At 40.8% G+C, this 16,925-nt stretch overlaps 22 non-coding genes across 22 annotated transcripts; all 22 read right to left on the reverse strand.

The window, feature by feature from the left end:
• Window positions 1-855: 855 nt before the first annotated feature.
• Window positions 856-1,018, reverse strand: LOC144423848 (U1 spliceosomal RNA). The gene has a single exon (XR_013476213.1). It is a non-coding gene; the product is annotated as a U1 spliceosomal RNA (small nuclear RNA).
• Window positions 1,019-1,617: 599 nt separating this feature from the next.
• Window positions 1,618-1,780, reverse strand: LOC144424147 (U1 spliceosomal RNA). The gene has a single exon (XR_013476511.1). It is a non-coding gene; the product is annotated as a U1 spliceosomal RNA (small nuclear RNA).
• A 588-nt stretch (window positions 1,781-2,368) lies between these two features.
• On the reverse strand, window positions 2,369-2,531 carry LOC144423849 (U1 spliceosomal RNA). Its single transcript, XR_013476214.1, has one exon. It is a non-coding gene; the product is annotated as a U1 spliceosomal RNA (small nuclear RNA).
• A 600-nt stretch (window positions 2,532-3,131) lies between these two features.
• On the reverse strand, window positions 3,132-3,294 carry LOC144424181 (U1 spliceosomal RNA). Its single transcript, XR_013476545.1, has one exon. It is a non-coding gene; the product is annotated as a U1 spliceosomal RNA (small nuclear RNA).
• Window positions 3,295-3,882: 588 nt separating this feature from the next.
• On the reverse strand, window positions 3,883-4,045 carry LOC144424185 (U1 spliceosomal RNA). Its single transcript, XR_013476549.1, has one exon. It is a non-coding gene; the product is annotated as a U1 spliceosomal RNA (small nuclear RNA).
• A 588-nt stretch (window positions 4,046-4,633) lies between these two features.
• LOC144423850 (U1 spliceosomal RNA) lies at window positions 4,634-4,796 on the reverse strand. The gene has a single exon (XR_013476215.1). It is a non-coding gene; the product is annotated as a U1 spliceosomal RNA (small nuclear RNA).
• Window positions 4,797-5,384: 588 nt separating this feature from the next.
• Window positions 5,385-5,547, reverse strand: LOC144424186 (U1 spliceosomal RNA). Its single transcript, XR_013476550.1, has one exon. It is a non-coding gene; the product is annotated as a U1 spliceosomal RNA (small nuclear RNA).
• Window positions 5,548-6,135: 588 nt separating this feature from the next.
• Window positions 6,136-6,298, reverse strand: LOC144423851 (U1 spliceosomal RNA). Its single transcript, XR_013476216.1, has one exon. It is a non-coding gene; the product is annotated as a U1 spliceosomal RNA (small nuclear RNA).
• Window positions 6,299-6,886: 588 nt separating this feature from the next.
• On the reverse strand, window positions 6,887-7,049 carry LOC144423852 (U1 spliceosomal RNA). The gene has a single exon (XR_013476217.1). It is a non-coding gene; the product is annotated as a U1 spliceosomal RNA (small nuclear RNA).
• Window positions 7,050-7,637: 588 nt separating this feature from the next.
• Window positions 7,638-7,800, reverse strand: LOC144424148 (U1 spliceosomal RNA). Its single transcript, XR_013476512.1, has one exon. It is a non-coding gene; the product is annotated as a U1 spliceosomal RNA (small nuclear RNA).
• Window positions 7,801-8,388: 588 nt separating this feature from the next.
• LOC144423853 (U1 spliceosomal RNA) lies at window positions 8,389-8,551 on the reverse strand. Its single transcript, XR_013476218.1, has one exon. It is a non-coding gene; the product is annotated as a U1 spliceosomal RNA (small nuclear RNA).
• A 588-nt stretch (window positions 8,552-9,139) lies between these two features.
• Window positions 9,140-9,302, reverse strand: LOC144424149 (U1 spliceosomal RNA). Its single transcript, XR_013476513.1, has one exon. It is a non-coding gene; the product is annotated as a U1 spliceosomal RNA (small nuclear RNA).
• A 588-nt stretch (window positions 9,303-9,890) lies between these two features.
• LOC144423855 (U1 spliceosomal RNA) lies at window positions 9,891-10,053 on the reverse strand. Its single transcript, XR_013476220.1, has one exon. It is a non-coding gene; the product is annotated as a U1 spliceosomal RNA (small nuclear RNA).
• Window positions 10,054-10,653: 600 nt separating this feature from the next.
• Window positions 10,654-10,816, reverse strand: LOC144424182 (U1 spliceosomal RNA). The gene has a single exon (XR_013476546.1). It is a non-coding gene; the product is annotated as a U1 spliceosomal RNA (small nuclear RNA).
• Window positions 10,817-11,404: 588 nt separating this feature from the next.
• On the reverse strand, window positions 11,405-11,567 carry LOC144424187 (U1 spliceosomal RNA). The gene has a single exon (XR_013476551.1). It is a non-coding gene; the product is annotated as a U1 spliceosomal RNA (small nuclear RNA).
• A 588-nt stretch (window positions 11,568-12,155) lies between these two features.
• LOC144423856 (U1 spliceosomal RNA) lies at window positions 12,156-12,318 on the reverse strand. Its single transcript, XR_013476221.1, has one exon. It is a non-coding gene; the product is annotated as a U1 spliceosomal RNA (small nuclear RNA).
• A 588-nt stretch (window positions 12,319-12,906) lies between these two features.
• On the reverse strand, window positions 12,907-13,069 carry LOC144423857 (U1 spliceosomal RNA). Its single transcript, XR_013476222.1, has one exon. It is a non-coding gene; the product is annotated as a U1 spliceosomal RNA (small nuclear RNA).
• Window positions 13,070-13,657: 588 nt separating this feature from the next.
• On the reverse strand, window positions 13,658-13,820 carry LOC144424029 (U1 spliceosomal RNA). The gene has a single exon (XR_013476394.1). It is a non-coding gene; the product is annotated as a U1 spliceosomal RNA (small nuclear RNA).
• A 593-nt stretch (window positions 13,821-14,413) lies between these two features.
• Window positions 14,414-14,576, reverse strand: LOC144424109 (U1 spliceosomal RNA). The gene has a single exon (XR_013476473.1). It is a non-coding gene; the product is annotated as a U1 spliceosomal RNA (small nuclear RNA).
• Window positions 14,577-15,164: 588 nt separating this feature from the next.
• Window positions 15,165-15,327, reverse strand: LOC144424030 (U1 spliceosomal RNA). The gene has a single exon (XR_013476395.1). It is a non-coding gene; the product is annotated as a U1 spliceosomal RNA (small nuclear RNA).
• A 600-nt stretch (window positions 15,328-15,927) lies between these two features.
• LOC144424110 (U1 spliceosomal RNA) lies at window positions 15,928-16,090 on the reverse strand. Its single transcript, XR_013476474.1, has one exon. It is a non-coding gene; the product is annotated as a U1 spliceosomal RNA (small nuclear RNA).
• A 600-nt stretch (window positions 16,091-16,690) lies between these two features.
• On the reverse strand, window positions 16,691-16,853 carry LOC144423858 (U1 spliceosomal RNA). The gene has a single exon (XR_013476224.1). It is a non-coding gene; the product is annotated as a U1 spliceosomal RNA (small nuclear RNA).
• Window positions 16,854-16,925: the final 72 nt, after the last annotated feature.

Below are 16,925 nucleotides of genomic sequence, written 5' to 3' on the forward strand. Positions count from 1 at the left end.
TCAAGCGAAAGTTATACGGATCTCTTCATCGCAATATTACCTCGCAACAGGTGTTGCTGTGCGATCTTTGCCATAACTATTTGACTGCTACATTTACAACTACCCAAAAATCCTAATTGTTCTTGGCCCAGCGTCATTTTATCACTTTTGTCACCAGCTGGTAACGATCATCGCGTTCCTCAAATAGTTTGGTCAATTTTGCCATCAACAATTAGGGAAATGTGGAGTGAAATCAATTTGAATAATACAGAGTCAAAATTTCTAGATCGTACTCACGATATTAATCAATTTAATACTCATGTGGCCACGTACGACATGGGTTATATCAAAGAAGCTTTCAACTTGTTCCCAGTCGCTGACGTAAAATGCCCGCTGGGCTGCTGGGAGTTTTTAGAACAATGTGATTTCATCCCTCTTCTGCATTATTTAGCAGATGTAACAGATGTCAAACTATCCGGAGCTGATCCGGACGCATTTAGAGGAGCAAGACCTGATTGGCCACCTGGCCACAGCTTACTTGGGCGATTACATATGCGCAGCTGGAATGGCTGTTTCGGATGAATATGGGATAAGCGTATTGTGTTGCAAAAATAAACACGATTCCCTCAAACGTCCAACTTTCCATCCACCGTCCAATCCCGTTCTTCGGCCAAATGCAGAACAAGAGTACGACTATTTAGCTCCTTGCACCCTGGTTTCTCACGTTAAACGTTTGGGGAAGATTAAAAAATACATGTTCGCTTATGAAACACACCCAAACGAGGATCAATACGGCCACAACTAATGAAAGCAACGTGGCCGCTCATTGACTTAACCCGTAAGCCAACAGGATATTGGTAGTGAGCAAATATATAAAAGGGATAGCGCGAACGCAGTCCCCACTAGCAGAAATTACACGACCGAGTTATCCACATTTGGGATAATCGCTAGGGTCAATTTAGTCTGGGTGCAATGACTAAACCTCGCCTAGGCAGAACCGCCTTTGTGATCGCGGTTGACTGCCTCGTCAGGTAAGTATGATTTGTGACGATTGGTTACGCATCATGAATGAATGTTCTATGCTAAGTGTTGAGAAGAACTTCTCAACATTAAAAACGATATGTGCAAAAGTTGCAATTTTAATTGATTCGTCTGTGGGTAACGTGGAATACGATTCATTGCGTTCACTCTTTTATGTGATACATCGCGAGTTCTTTGCCATCCGATGACAGAGTGAAGTTGAACAACTTTACAAAAAATAGCAGGACCAGGGGGTGGAATATTAAACTATAAACAAAGAGCCGCAGCTACGATACGTACCTTAAACAGGGAATAATGATATTTCCGAATCTTGGCGCTCATTCTATTGCTCAATCAATGGCAACACAATCTGAATGTGAAACTGCAAACAAGGAATCAATCTAAAGACGGTTGGATAAAGGGCTAACTTGGATAATGGCAAGGCATGTCATGGACTAATATCAATAAATAAATTAATAAATGGATTGTAAGATTGGTCATGTGGAATTTAACACACCCAAACGAGGATCAATACGGCCACAACTAATGAAAGCAACGTTGCCGCTCATTGACTTAACTCGTAAGCCAACAGGATATTGGTAGTGAGCAAATATATAAAAGGGATAGCGCGAACGCAGTCCCCACTAGCAGAAATTACACGACCGAGTTATCCACATTTGGGATAATCGCTAGGGTCAATTTAGTCTGGGTGCAATGACTAAACCTCGCCTAGGCAGAACCGCCTTTGTGATCGCGGTTGACAGCCTCGTCAGGTAAGTATGACTTGTTACGATTGGTTACGCATCATGAATGAATGTTCTATGCTAAATGTTGAGAAGAAGTTCTCAACATTAAAAACGATATGTGCAAAAGTTGCAATTTTAATTGATTCGTCTGTGGGTAACGTGGAATACGATTCATTGCGTTCACCCTTTTATGTGATACATCGCGAGTTCTTTGCCATCCGATGGCAGAGTGAAGTTGAACAACTTTACAAAAAATAGCAAGGACCAGGGGGTGGTATATTAAACTATAAACAATGAGCCGCAGCTACGATACGTACCTTAAACATGGAATAATGATATTTCCGAATCTTGGCGCTCATTCTATTGCTCAATCAATGGCAACACAATCTGAATGTGAAACTGCAAACAAGGAATCAATCTAGAGACGGTTGGATAAAGGGATAACTTGGATAATGGCAAGGCATGTCATGGACTAATATCAATAAATGGATTGTAAGATTGGTCATGAGAAAGATAACACACCCAAACGAGGATCAATACGGCCACAATTAATGAAAGCAACGTGGCCACTCATTGACTTAACACGTAAGCCAACAAGATATTGGTAGTGAGCAAATATATAAAAGGGATAGCGCGAACGCAGTCCCCACTAGCAGAAATTACACGACCGAGTTATCCACATTTGGGATAATCGCTAGGGTCAATTTAGTCTGGGTGCAATGACTAAACCTCGCCTAGGCAGAACCGCCTTTGTGATCGCGGTTGACTGCCTCGTCAGGTAAGTATGATTTGTGACGATTGGTTACGCATCATGAATGAATGTTCTATGCTAAGTGTTGAGAATAACTTCTCAACATTAAAAACGATATGTGCAAAAGTTGCAATTTTAATTGATTCGTCTGTGGGTAACGTGGAATACGATTCATTGCGTTCACTCTTTTATGTGATACATCGCGAGTTCTTTGCCATCCGATGGCAGAGTGAAGTTGAACAACTTTACAAAAAATAGCAAGGACCAGGGGGTGGAATATTAAACTATAAACAATGAGCCGCAGCTACGATAAGTACCTTAAACAGGGAATAATGATATTTCCGAATCTTGGCGCTCATTCTATTGCTCAATCAATGGCAACACAATCTGAATGTGAAACTGCAAACAAGGAATCAATCTAGAGACGGTTGGATAAAGGGATAACTTGGATAATGGCAAGGCATGTCATGGACTAATATCAATAAATAAATTAATAAATGGATTGTAAGATTGGTCATGAGAAATTTAACACACCCAAACGAGGATCAATACGGCCACAACTAATGAAAGCAACGTGGCCGCTCATTGACTTAACCCGTAAGCCAACAGGATATTGGTAGTGAGCAAATATATAAAAGGGATAGCGCGAACGCAGTCCCCACTAGCAGAAATTACACGACCGAGTTATCCACATTTGGGATAATCGCTAGGGTCAATTTAGTCTGGGTGCAATGACTAAACCTCGCCTAGGCAGAACCGTCTTTGTGATCGCGGTTGACTGCCTCGTCAGGTAAGTATGATTTGTGACGATTGGTTACGCATCATGTATGAATGTTCTATGCTAAGTGTTGAGAAGAACTTCTCAACATTAAAAACGATATGTGCAAAAGTTGCAATTTTAATTGATTCGTCTGTGGGTAACGTGGAATACGATTCATTGCGTTCACTCTTTTATGTGATACATCGCGAGTTCTTTGCCATCCGATGGCAGAGTGAAGTTGAACAACTTTACAAAAAATAGCAAGGACCAGGGGGTGGAATATTAAACTATAAACAATGAGCCGCAGCTACGATAAGTACCTTAAACAGGGAATAATGATATTTCCGAATCTTGGCGCTCATTCTATTGCTATATCAATGGCAACACAATCTGAATGTGAAACTGCAAACAAGGAATCAATCTAGAGACGGTTGGATAAAGGGATAACTTGGATAATGGCAAGGCATGTCATGGACCAATATCAATAAATGGATTGTAAGATTGGTCATGAGAAAGATAACACACCCAAACGAGGATCAATACGGCCACAACTAATGAAAGCAACGTGGCCGCTCATTGACTTAACTCGTAAGCCAACAAGATATTGGTAGTGAGCAAATATATAAAAGGGATAGCGCGAACGCAGTCCCCACTAGCAGAAATTACACGACCGAGTTATCCACATTTGGGATAATCGCTAGGGTCAATTTAGTCTGGGTGCAATGACTAAACCTCGCCTAGGCAGAACCGCCTTTGTGATTGCGGTTGACTGCCTCGTCAGGTAAGTATGATTTGTGACGATTGGTTACGCATCATGAATGAATGTTCTATGCTAAGTGTTGAGAATAACTTCTCAACATTAAAAACGATATGTGCAAAAGTTGCAATTTTAATTGATTCGTCTGTGGGTAACGTGGAATACGATTCATTGCGTTCACTTTTTTATGTGATACATCGCGAGTTCTTTGCCATCCGATGGCAGAGTGAAGTTGAACAACTTTACAAAAAATAGCAAGGACCAGGGGGTGGAATATTAAACTATAAACAATGAGCCGCAGCTACGATACGTACCTTAAACATGGAATAATGATATTTCCGAATCTTGGCGCTCATTCTATTGCTCAATCAATGGCAACACAATCTGAATGTGAAACTGCAAACAAGGAATCAATCTAGAGACTGTTGGATAAAGGGATAACTTGGATAATGGCAAGGCATGTCATGGACTAATATCAATAAATGGATTGTAAGATTGGTCATGAGAAAGATAACACACCCAAACGAGGATCAATACGGCCAAAACTAATGAAAGCAACGTGGCCGCTCATTGACTTAACTCGTAAGCCAACAAGATATTGGTAGTGAGCAAATATATAAAAGGGATAGCGCGAACGCAGTCCCCACTAGCAGAAATTACACGACCGAGTTATCCACATTTGGGATAATCGCTAGGGTCAATTTAGTCTGGGTGCAATGACTAAACCTCGCCTAGGCAGAACCGCCTTTGTGATCGCGGTTGACTGCCTCGTCAGGTAAGTATGATTTGTGACGATTGGTTACGCATCATGTATGAATGTTCTATGCTAAGTGTTGAGAAGAACTTCTCAACATTAAAAACGATATGTGCAAAAGTTGCAATTTTAATTGATTCGTCTGTGGGTAACGTGGAATACGATTCATTGCGTTCACTCTTTTATGTGATACATCGCGAGTTCTTTGCCATCCGATGGCAGAGTGAAGTTGAACAACTTTACAAAAAATAGCAAGGACCAGGGGGTGGAATATTAAACTATAAACAAAGAGCCGAAGCTACGATACGTACCTTAAACAGGGAATAATGATATTTCCGAATCTTGGCGCTCATTCTATTGCTCAATCAATGGCAACACAATCTGAATGTGAAACTGCAAACAAGGAATCAATCTAGAGACGGTTGGATAAAGGGATAACTTGGATAATGGCAAGGCATGTCATGGACCAATATCAATAAATGGATTGTAAGATTGGTCATGAGAAATTTAACACACCCAAACGAGGATCAATACGGCCACAACTAATGAAAGCAACGTGGCCGCTCATTGACTTAACTCGTAAGCCAACAAGATATTGGTAGTGAGCAAATATATAAAAGGGATAGCGCGAACGCAGTCCCCACTAGCAGAAATTACACGACCGAGTTATCCACATTTGGGATAATCGCTAGGGTCAATTTAGTCTGGGTGCAATGACTAAACCTCGCCTAGGCAGAACCGCCTTTGTGATTGCGGTTGACTGCCTCGTCAGGTAAGTATGATTTGTGACGATTGGTTACGCATCATGAATGAATGTTCTATGCTAAGTGTTGAGAATAACTTCTCAACATTAAAAACGATATGTGCAAAAGTTGCAATTTTAATTGATTCGTCTGTGGGTAACGTGGAATACGATTCATTGCGTTCACTTTTTTATGTGATACATCGCGAGTTCTTTGCCATCCGATGGCAGAGTGAAGTTGAACAACTTTACAAAAAATAGCAAGGACCAGGGGGTGGAATATTAAACTATAAACAATGAGCCGCAGCTACGATACGTACCTTAAACATGGAATAATGATATTTCCGAATCTTGGCGCTCATTCTATTGCTCAATCAATGGCAACACAATCTGAATGTGAAACTGCAAACAAGGAATCAATCTAGAGACTGTTGGATAAAGGGATAACTTGGATAATGGCAAGGCATGTCATGGACTAATATCAATAAATGGATTGTAAGATTGGTCATGAGAAAGATAACACACCCAAACGAGGATCAATACGGCCAAAACTAATGAAAGCAACGTGGCCGCTCATTGACTTAACTCGTAAGCCAACAAGATATTGGTAGTGAGCAAATATATAAAAGGGATAGCGCGAACGCAGTCCCCACTAGCAGAAATTACACGACCGAGTTATCCACATTTGGGATAATCGCTAGGGTCAATTTAGTCTGGGTGCAATGACTAAACCTCGCCTAGGCAGAACCGCCTTTGTGATCGCGGTTGACTGCCTCGTCAGGTAAGTATGATTTGTGACGATTGGTTACGCATCATGTATGAATGTTCTATGCTAAGTGTTGAGAAGAACTTCTCAACATTAAAAACGATATGTGCAAAAGTTGCAATTTTAATTGATTCGTCTGTGGGTAACGTGGAATACGATTCATTGCGTTCACTCTTTTATGTGATACATCGCGAGTTCTTTGCCATCCGATGGCAGAGTGAAGTTGAACAACTTTACAAAAAATAGCAAGGACCAGGGGGTGGAATATTAAACTATAAACAAAGAGCCGCAGCTACGATACGTACCTTAAACAGGGAATAATGATATTTCCGAATCTTGGCGCTCATTCTATTGCTCAATCAATGGCAACACAATCTGAATGTGAAACTGCAAACAAGGAATCAATCTAGAGACGGTTGGATAAAGGGATAACTTGGATAATGGCAAGGCATGTCATGGACCAATATCAATAAATGGATTGTAAGATTGGTCATGAGAAATTTAACACACCCAAACGAGGATCAATACGGCCACAACTAATGAAAGCAACGTGGCCGCTCATTGACTTAACTCGTAAGCCAACAAGATATTGGTAGTGAGCAAATATATAAAAGGGATAGCGCGAACGCAGTCCCCACTAGCAGAAATTACACGACCGAGTTATCCACATTTGGGATAATCGCTAGGGTCAATTTAGTCTGGGTGCAATGACTAAACCTCGCCTAGGCAGAACCGCCTTTGTGATCGCGGTTGACTGCCTCGTCAGGTAAGTATGATTTGTGACGATTGGTTACGCATCATGAATGAATGTTCTATGCTAAGTGTTGAGAATAACTTCTCAACATTAAAAACGATATGTGCAAAAGTTGCAATTTTAATTGATTCGTCTGTGGGTAACGTGGAATACGATTCATTGCGTTCACTTTTTTATGTGATACATCGCGAGTTCTTTGCCATCCGATGGCAGAGTGAAGTTGAACAACTTTACAAAAAATAGCAAGGACCAGGGGGTGGAATATTAAACTATAAACAATGAGCCGCAGCTACGATAAGTACCTTAAACAGGGAATAATGATATTTCCGAATCTTGGCGCTCATTCTATTGCTATATCAATGGCAACACAATCTGAATGTGAAACTGCAAACAAGGAATCAATCTAGAGACGGTTGGATAAAGGGATAACTTGGATAATGGCAAGGCATGTCATGGACTAATATCAATAAATGGATTGTAAGATTGGTCATGAGAAAGATAACACACCCAAACGAGGATCAATACGGCCACAACTAATGAAAGCAACGTGGCCGCTCATTGACTTAACTCGTAAGCCAACAAGATATTGGTAGTGAGCAAATATATAAAAGGGATAGCGCGAACGCAGTCCCCACTAGCAGAAATTACACGACCGAGTTATCCACATTTGGGATAATCGCTAGGGTCAATTTAGTCTGGGTGCAATGACTAAACCTCGCCTAGGCAGAACCGCCTTTGTGATCGCGGTTGACAGCCTCGTCAGGTAAGTATGACTTGTTACGATTGGTTACGCATCATGAATGAATGTTCTATGCTAAATGTTGAGAAGAAGTTCTCAACATTAAAAACGATATGTGCAAAAGTTGCAATTTTAATTGATTCGTCTGTGGGTAACGTGGAATACGATTCATTGCGTTCACCCTTTTATGTGATACATCGCGAGTTCTTTGCCATCCGATGGCAGAGTGAAGTTGAACAACTTTACAAAAAATAGCAAGGACCAGGGGGTGGTATATTAAACTATAAACAATGAGCCGCAGCTACGATACGTACCTTAAACATGGAATAATGATATTTCCGAATCTTGGCGCTCATTCTATTGCTCAATCAATGGCAACACAATCTGAATGTGAAACTGCAAACAAGGAATCAATCTAGAGACGGTTGGATAAAGGGATAACTTGGATAATGGCAAGGCATGTCATGGACTAATATCAATAAATGGATTGTAAGATTGGTCATGAGAAAGATAACACACCCAAACGAGGATCAATACGGCCACAATTAATGAAAGCAACGTGGCCACTCATTGACTTAACACGTAAGCCAACAAGATATTGGTAGTGAGCAAATATATAAAAGGGATAGCGCGAACGCAGTCCCCACTAGCAGAAATTACACGACCGAGTTATCCACATTTGGGATAATCGCTAGGGTCAATTTAGTCTGGGTGCAATGACTAAACCTCGCCTAGGCAGAACCGCCTTTGTGATCGCGGTTGACTGCCTCGTCAGGTAAGTATGATTTGTGACGATTGGTTACGCATCATGAATGAATGTTCTATGCTAAGTGTTGAGAATAACTTCTCAACATTAAAAACGATATGTGCAAAAGTTGCAATTTTAATTGATTCGTCTGTGGGTAACGTGGAATACGATTCATTGCGTTCACTTTTTTATGTGATACATCGCGAGTTCTTTGCCATCCGATGGCAGAGTGAAGTTGAACAACTTTACAAAAAATAGCAAGGACCAGGGGGTGGAATATTAAACTATAAACAATGAGCCGCAGCTACGATAAGTACCTTAAACAGGGAATAATGATATTTCCGAATCTTGGCGCTCATTCTATTGCTATATCAATGGCAACACAATCTGAATGTGAAACTGCAAACAAGGAATCAATCTATAGACGGTTGGATAAAGGGATAACTTGGATAATGGCAAGGCATGTCATGGACTAATATCAATAAATGGATTGTAAGATTGGTCATGAGAAAGATAACACACCCAAACGAGGATCAATACGGCCACAACTAATGAAAGCAACGTGGCCGCTCATTGACTTAACTCGTAAGCCAACAAGATATTGGTAGTGAGCAAATATATAAAAGGGATAGCGCGAACGCAGTCCCCACTAGCAGAAATTACACGACCGAGTTATCCACATTTGGGATAATCGCTAGGGTCAATTTAGTCTGGGTGCAATGACTAAACCTCGCCTAGGCAGAACCGCCTTTGTGATCGCGGTTGACAGCCTCGTCAGGTAAGTATGACTTGTTACGATTGGTTACGCATCATGAATGAATGTTCTATGCTAAATGTTGAGAAGAAGTTCTCAACATTAAAAACGATATGTGCAAAAGTTGCAATTTTAATTGATTCGTCTGTGGGTAACGTGGAATACGATTCATTGCGTTCACCCTTTTATGTGATACATCGCGAGTTCTTTGCCATCCGATGGCAGAGTGAAGTTGAACAACTTTACAAAAAATAGCAAGGACCAGGGGGTGGTATATTAAACTATAAACAATGAGCCGCAGCTACGATACGTACCTTAAACATGGAATAATGATATTTCCGAATCTTGGCGCTCATTCTATTGCTCAATCAATGGCAACACAATCTGAATGTGAAACTGCAAACAAGGAATCAATCTAGAGACGGTTGGATAAAGGGATAACTTGGATAATGGCAAGGCATGTCATGGACTAATATCAATAAATGGATTGTAAGATTGGTCATGAGAAAGATAACACACCCAAACGAGGATCAATACGGCCACAATTAATGAAAGCAACGTGGCCACTCATTGACTTAACACGTAAGCCAACAAGATATTGGTAGTGAGCAAATATATAAAAGGGATAGCGCGAACGCAGTCCCCACTAGCAGAAATTACACGACCGAGTTATCCACATTTGGGATAATCGCTAGGGTCAATTTAGTCTGGGTGCAATGACTAAACCTCGCCTAGGCAGAACCGCCTTTGTGATCGCGGTTGACTGCCTCGTCAGGTAAGTATGATTTGTGACGATTGGTTACGCATCATGAATGAATGTTCTATGCTAAGTGTTGAGAATAACTTCTCAACATTAAAAACGATATGTGCAAAAGTTGCAATTTTAATTGATTCGTCTGTGGGTAACGTGGAATACGATTCATTGCGTTCACTCTTTTATGTGATACATCGCGAGTTCTTTGCCATCCGATGGCAGAGTGAAGTTGAACAACTTTACAAAAAATAGCAAGGACCAGGGGGTGGAATATTAAACTATAAACAATGAGCCGCAGCTACGATAAGTACCTTAAACAGGGAATAATGATATTTCCGAATCTTGGCGCTCATTCTATTGCTCAATCAATGGCAACACAATCTGAATGTGAAACTGCAAACAAGGAATCAATCTAGAGACGGTTGGATAAAGGGATAACTTGGATAATGGCAAGGCATGTCATGGACTAATATCAATAAATAAATTAATAAATGGATTGTAAGATTGGTCATGAGAAATTTAACACACCCAAACGAGGATCAATACGGCCACAACTAATGAAAGCAACGTGGCCGCTCATTGACTTAACCCGTAAGCCAACAGGATATTGGTAGTGAGCAAATATATAAAAGGGATAGCGCGAACGCAGTCCCCACTAGCAGAAATTACACGACCGAGTTATCCACATTTGGGATAATCGCTAGGGTCAATTTAGTCTGGGTGCAATGACTAAACCTCGCCTAGGCAGAACCGTCTTTGTGATCGCGGTTGACTGCCTCGTCAGGTAAGTATGATTTGTGACGATTGGTTACGCATCATGTATGAATGTTCTATGCTAAGTGTTGAGAAGAACTTCTCAACATTAAAAACGATATGTGCAAAAGTTGCAATTTTAATTGATTCGTCTGTGGGTAACGTGGAATACGATTCATTGCGTTCACTCTTTTATGTGATACATCGCGAGTTCTTTGCCATCCGATGGCAGAGTGAAGTTGAACAACTTTACAAAAAATAGCAAGGACCAGGGGGTGGAATATTAAACTATAAACAATGAGCCGCAGCTACGATAAGTACCTTAAACAGGGAATAATGATATTTCCGAATCTTGGCGCTCATTCTATTGCTATATCAATGGCAACACAATCTGAATGTGAAACTGCAAACAAGGAATCAATCTAGAGACGGTTGGATAAAGGGATAACTTGGATAATGGCAAGGCATGTCATGGACCAATATCAATAAATGGATTGTAAGATTGGTCATGAGAAAGATAACACACCCAAACGAGGATCAATACGGCCACAACTAATGAAAGCAACGTGGCCGCTCATTGACTTAACTCGTAAGCCAACAAGATATTGGTAGTGAGCAAATATATAAAAGGGATAGCGCGAACGCAGTCCCCACTAGCAGAAATTACACGACCGAGTTATCCACATTTGGGATAATCGCTAGGGTCAATTTAGTCTGGGTGCAATGACTAAACCTCGCCTAGGCAGAACCGCCTTTGTGATTGCGGTTGACTGCCTCGTCAGGTAAGTATGATTTGTGACGATTGGTTACGCATCATGAATGAATGTTCTATGCTAAGTGTTGAGAATAACTTCTCAACATTAAAAACGATATGTGCAAAAGTTGCAATTTTAATTGATTCGTCTGTGGGTAACGTGGAATACGATTCATTGCGTTCACTTTTTTATGTGATACATCGCGAGTTCTTTGCCATCCGATGGCAGAGTGAAGTTGAACAACTTTACAAAAAATAGCAAGGACCAGGGGGTGGAATATTAAACTATAAACAATGAGCCGCAGCTACGATACGTACCTTAAACATGGAATAATGATATTTCCGAATCTTGGCGCTCATTCTATTGCTCAATCAATGGCAACACAATCTGAATGTGAAACTGCAAACAAGGAATCAATCTAGAGACTGTTGGATAAAGGGATAACTTGGATAATGGCAAGGCATGTCATGGACTAATATCAATAAATGGATTGTAAGATTGGTCATGAGAAAGATAACACACCCAAACGAGGATCAATACGGCCACAACTAATGAAAGCAACGTGGCCGCTCATTGACTTAACTCGTAAGCCAACAAGATATTGGTAGTGAGCAAATATATAAAAGGGATAGCGCGAACGCAGTCCCCACTAGCAGAAATTACACGACCGAGTTATCCACATTTGGGATAATCGCTAGGGTCAATTTAGTCTGGGTGCAATGACTAAACCTCGCCTAGGCAGAACCGCCTTTGTGATCGCGGTTGACTGCCTCGTCAGGTAAGTATGATTTGTGACGATTGGTTACGCATCATGTATGAATGTTCTATGCTAAGTGTTGAGAAGAACTTCTCAACATTAAAAACGATATGTGCAAAAGTTGCAATTTTAATTGATTCGTCTGTGGGTAACGTGGAATACGATTCATTGCGTTCACTCTTTTATGTGATACATCGCGAGTTCTTTGCCATCCGATGGCAGAGTGAAGTTGAACAACTTTACAAAAAATAGCAAGGACCAGGGGGTGGAATATTAAACTATAAACAAAGAGCCGCAGCTACGATACGTACCTTAAACAGGGAATAATGATATTTCCGAATCTTGGCGCTCATTCTATTGCTCAATCAATGGCAACACAATCTGAATGTGAAACTGCAAACAAGGAATCAATCTAGAGACGGTTGGATAAAGGGATAACTTGGATAATGGCAAGGCATGTCATGGATCAATATCAATAAATGGATTGTAAGATTGGTCATGAGAAATTTAACACACCCAAACGAGGATCAATACGGCCACAACTAATGAAAGCAACGTGGCCGCTCATTGACTTAACTCGTAAGCCAACAAGATATTGGTAGTGAGCAAATATATAAAAGGGATAGCGCGAACGCAGTCCCCACTAGCAGAAATTACACGACCGAGTTATCCACATTTGGGATAATCGCTAGGGTCAATTTAGTCTGGGTGCAATGACTAAACCTCGCCTAGGCAGAACCGCCTTTGTGATCGCGGTTGACTGCCTCGTCAGGTAAGTATGATTTGTGACGATTGGTTACGCATCATGAATGAATGTTCTATGCTAAGTGTTGAGAATAACTTCTCAACATTAAAAACGATATGTGCAAAAGTTGCAATTTTAATTGATTCGTCTGTGGGTAACGTGGAATACGATTCATTGCGTTCACTTTTTTATGTGATACATCGCGAGTTCTTTGCCATCCGATGGCAGAGTGAAGTTGAACAACTTTACAAAAAATAGCAAGGACCAGGGGGTGGAATATTAAACTATAAACAATGAGCCGCAGCTACGATAAGTACCTTAAACAGGGAATAATGATATTTCCGAATCTTGGCGCTCATTCTATTGCTATATCAATGGCAACACAATCTGAATGTGAAACTGCAAACAAGGAATCAATCTAGAGACGGTTGGATAAAGGGATAACTTGGATAATGGCAAGGCATGTCATGGACTAATATCAATAAATGGATTGTAAGATTGGTCATGAGAAAGATAACACACCCAAACGAGGATCAATACGGCCACAACTAATGAAAGCAACGTGGCCGCTCATTGACTTAACTCGTAAGCCAACAAGATATTGGTAGTGAGCAAATATATAAAAGGGATAGCGCGAACGCAGTCCCCACTAGCAGAAATTACACGACCGAGTTATCCACATTTGGGCTAATCGCTAGGGTCAATTTAGTCTGGGTGCAATGACTAAACCTCGCCTAGGCAGAACCGCCTTTGTGATCGCGGTTGACTGCCTCGTCAGGTAAGTATGATTTGTGACGATTGGTTACGCATCATGTATGAATGTTCTATGCTAAGTGTTGAGAAGAACTTCTCAACATTAAAAACGATATGTGCAAAAGTTGCAATTTTAATTGATTCGTCTGTGGGTAACGTACAATACGATTCATTGCGTTCACTCTTTTATGTGATACATCGCGAGTTCTTTGCCATCCGATGGCAGAGTGAAGTTGAACAACTTTACAAAAAATAGCAAGGACCAGGGGGTGGAATATTAAACTATAAACAAAGAGCCGCAGCTACGATACGTACCTTAAACAGGGAATAATGATATTTCCGAATCTTGGCGCTCATTCTATTGCTCAATCAATGGCAACACAATCTGAATGTGAAACTGCAAACAAGGAATCAATCTAGAGACGGTTGGATAAAGGGCTAAAATGGCAAGGCATGTCATGGACTAATATCAATAAATAAATTAATAAATGGATTGTAAGATTGGTCATGAGAAATTTAACACACCCAAACGAGGATCAATACGGCCACAACTAATGAAAGCAACGTGGCCGCTCATTGACTTAACTCGTAAGCCAACAAGATATTGGTAGTGAGCAAATATATAAAAGGGATAGCGCGAACGCAGTCCCCACTAGCAGAAATTACACGACCGAGTTATCCACATTTGGGATAATCGCTAGGGTCAATTTAGTCTGGGTGCAATGACTAAACCTCGCCTAGGCAGAACCGCCTTTGTGATCGCGGTTGACTGCTTCGTCAGGTAAGTATGATTTGTGACGATTGGTTACGCATCATGAATGAATGTTCTATGCTAAGTGTTGAGAAGAACTTCTCAACATTAAAAACGATATGTGCAAAAGTTGCAATTTTAATTGATTCGTCTGTGGGTAACGTGGAATACGATTCATTGCGTTCACTTTTTTATGTGATACATCGCGAGTTCTTTGCCATCCGATGGCAGAGTGAAGTTGAACAACTTTACAAAAAATAGCAAGGACCAGGGGGTGGAATATTAAACTATAAACAATGAGCCGCAGCTACGATAAGTACCTTAAACAGGGAATAATGATATTTCCGAATCTTGGCGCTCATTCTATTGCTATATCAATGGCAACACAATCTGAATGTGAAACTGCAAACAAGGAATCAATTTAGAGACGGTTGGATAAAGGGATAACTTGGATAATGGCAAGGCATGTCATGGACTAATATCAATAAATGGATTGTAAGATTGGTCATGAGAAAGATAACACACCCAAACGAGGATCAATACGGCCACAACTAATGAAAGCAACGTGGCCGCTCATTGACTTAACTCGTAAGCCAACAAGATATTGGTAGTGAGCAAATATATAAAAGGGATAGCGCGAACGCAGTCCCCACTAGCAGAAATTACACGACCGAGTTATCCACATTTGGGCTAATCGCTAGGGTCAATTTAGTCTGGGTGCAATGACTAAACCTCGCCTAGGCAGAACCGCCTTTGTGATCGCGGTTGACTGCCTCGTCAGGTAAGTATGATTTGTGACGATTGGTTACGCATCATGTATGAATGTTCTATGCTAAGTGTTGAGAAGAACTTCTCAACATTAAAAACGATATGTGCAAAAGTTGCAATTTTAATTGATTCGTCTGTGGGTAACGTACAATACGATTCATTGCGTTCACTCTTTTATGTGATACATCGCGAGTTCTTTGCCATCCGATGGCAGAGTGAAGTTGAACAACTTTACAAAAAATAGCAAGGACCAGGGGGTGGAATATTAAACTATAAACAAAGAGCCGCAGCTACGATACGTACCTTAAACAGGGAATAATGATATTTCCGAATCTTGGCGCTCATTCTATTGCTCAATCAATGGCAACACAATCTGAATGTGAAACTGCAAACAAGGAATCAATCTAGAGACGGTTGGATAAAGGGCTAACTTGGATAATGGCAAGGCATGTCATGGACTAATATCAATAAATAAATTAATAAATGGATTGTAAGATTGGTCATGAGAAATTTAACACACCCAAACGAGGATCAATACGGCCACAACTAATGAAAGCAACGTGGCCGCTCATTGACTTAACTCGTAAGCCAACAAGATATTGGTAGTGAGCAAATATATAAAAGGGATAGCGCGAACGCAGTCCCCACTAGCAGAAATTACACGACCGAGTTATCCACATTTGGGATAATCGCTAGGGTCAATTTAGTCTGGGTGCAATGACTAAACCTCGCCTAGGCAGAACCGCCTTTGTGATCGCGGTTGACTGCTTCGTCAGGTAAGTATGATTTGTGACGATTGGTTACGCATCATGAATGAATGTTCTATGCTAAGTGTTGAGAAGAACTTCTCAACATTAAAAACGATATGTGCAAAAGTTGCAATTTTAATTGATTCGTCTGTGGGTAACGTGGAATACGATTCATTGCGTTCACTCTTTTATGTGATACATCGCGAGTTCTTTGCCATCCGATGGCAGAGTGAAGTTGAACAACTTTACAAAAAATAGCAAGGACCAGGGGGTGGTATATTAAACTATAAACAATGAGCCGCAGCTACGATACGTACCTTGAACATGGAATAATGATATTTCCGAATCTTGGCGCTCATTCTATTGCTCAATCAATGGCAACACAATCTGAATGTGAAACTGCAAACAAGGAATAAATCTAGAGACGGTTGGATAAAGGGCTAACTTGGATAATGGCAAGGCATGTCATGGACTAATATCAATAAATAAATTAATAAATGGATTGTAAGATTGGTCATGAGAAATTTAACACACCCAAACGAGGATCAATACGGCCACAACTAATGAAAGCAACGTGGCCGCTCATTGACTTAACCCGTAAGCCAACAGGATATTGGTAGTGAGCAAATATATAAAAGGGATAGCGCGAACGCAGTCCCCACTAGCAGAAATTACACGACCGAGTTATCCACATTTGGGATAATCGCTAGGGTCAATTTAGTCTGGGTGCAATGACTAAACCTCGCCTAGGCAGAACCGCCTTTGTGATCGCGGTTGACTGCCTCGTCAGGTAAGTATGATTTGTGACGATTGGTTACGCATCATGTATGAATGTTCTATGCTAAGTGTTGAGAAGAACTTCTCAACATT

Source organism: Styela clava, chromosome 5 (genome assembly GCF_964204865.1).
Source record: "Styela clava chromosome 5, kaStyClav1.hap1.2, whole genome shotgun sequence".
Taxonomy (NCBI): Eukaryota; Metazoa; Chordata; class Ascidiacea; order Stolidobranchia; family Styelidae; genus Styela; species Styela clava.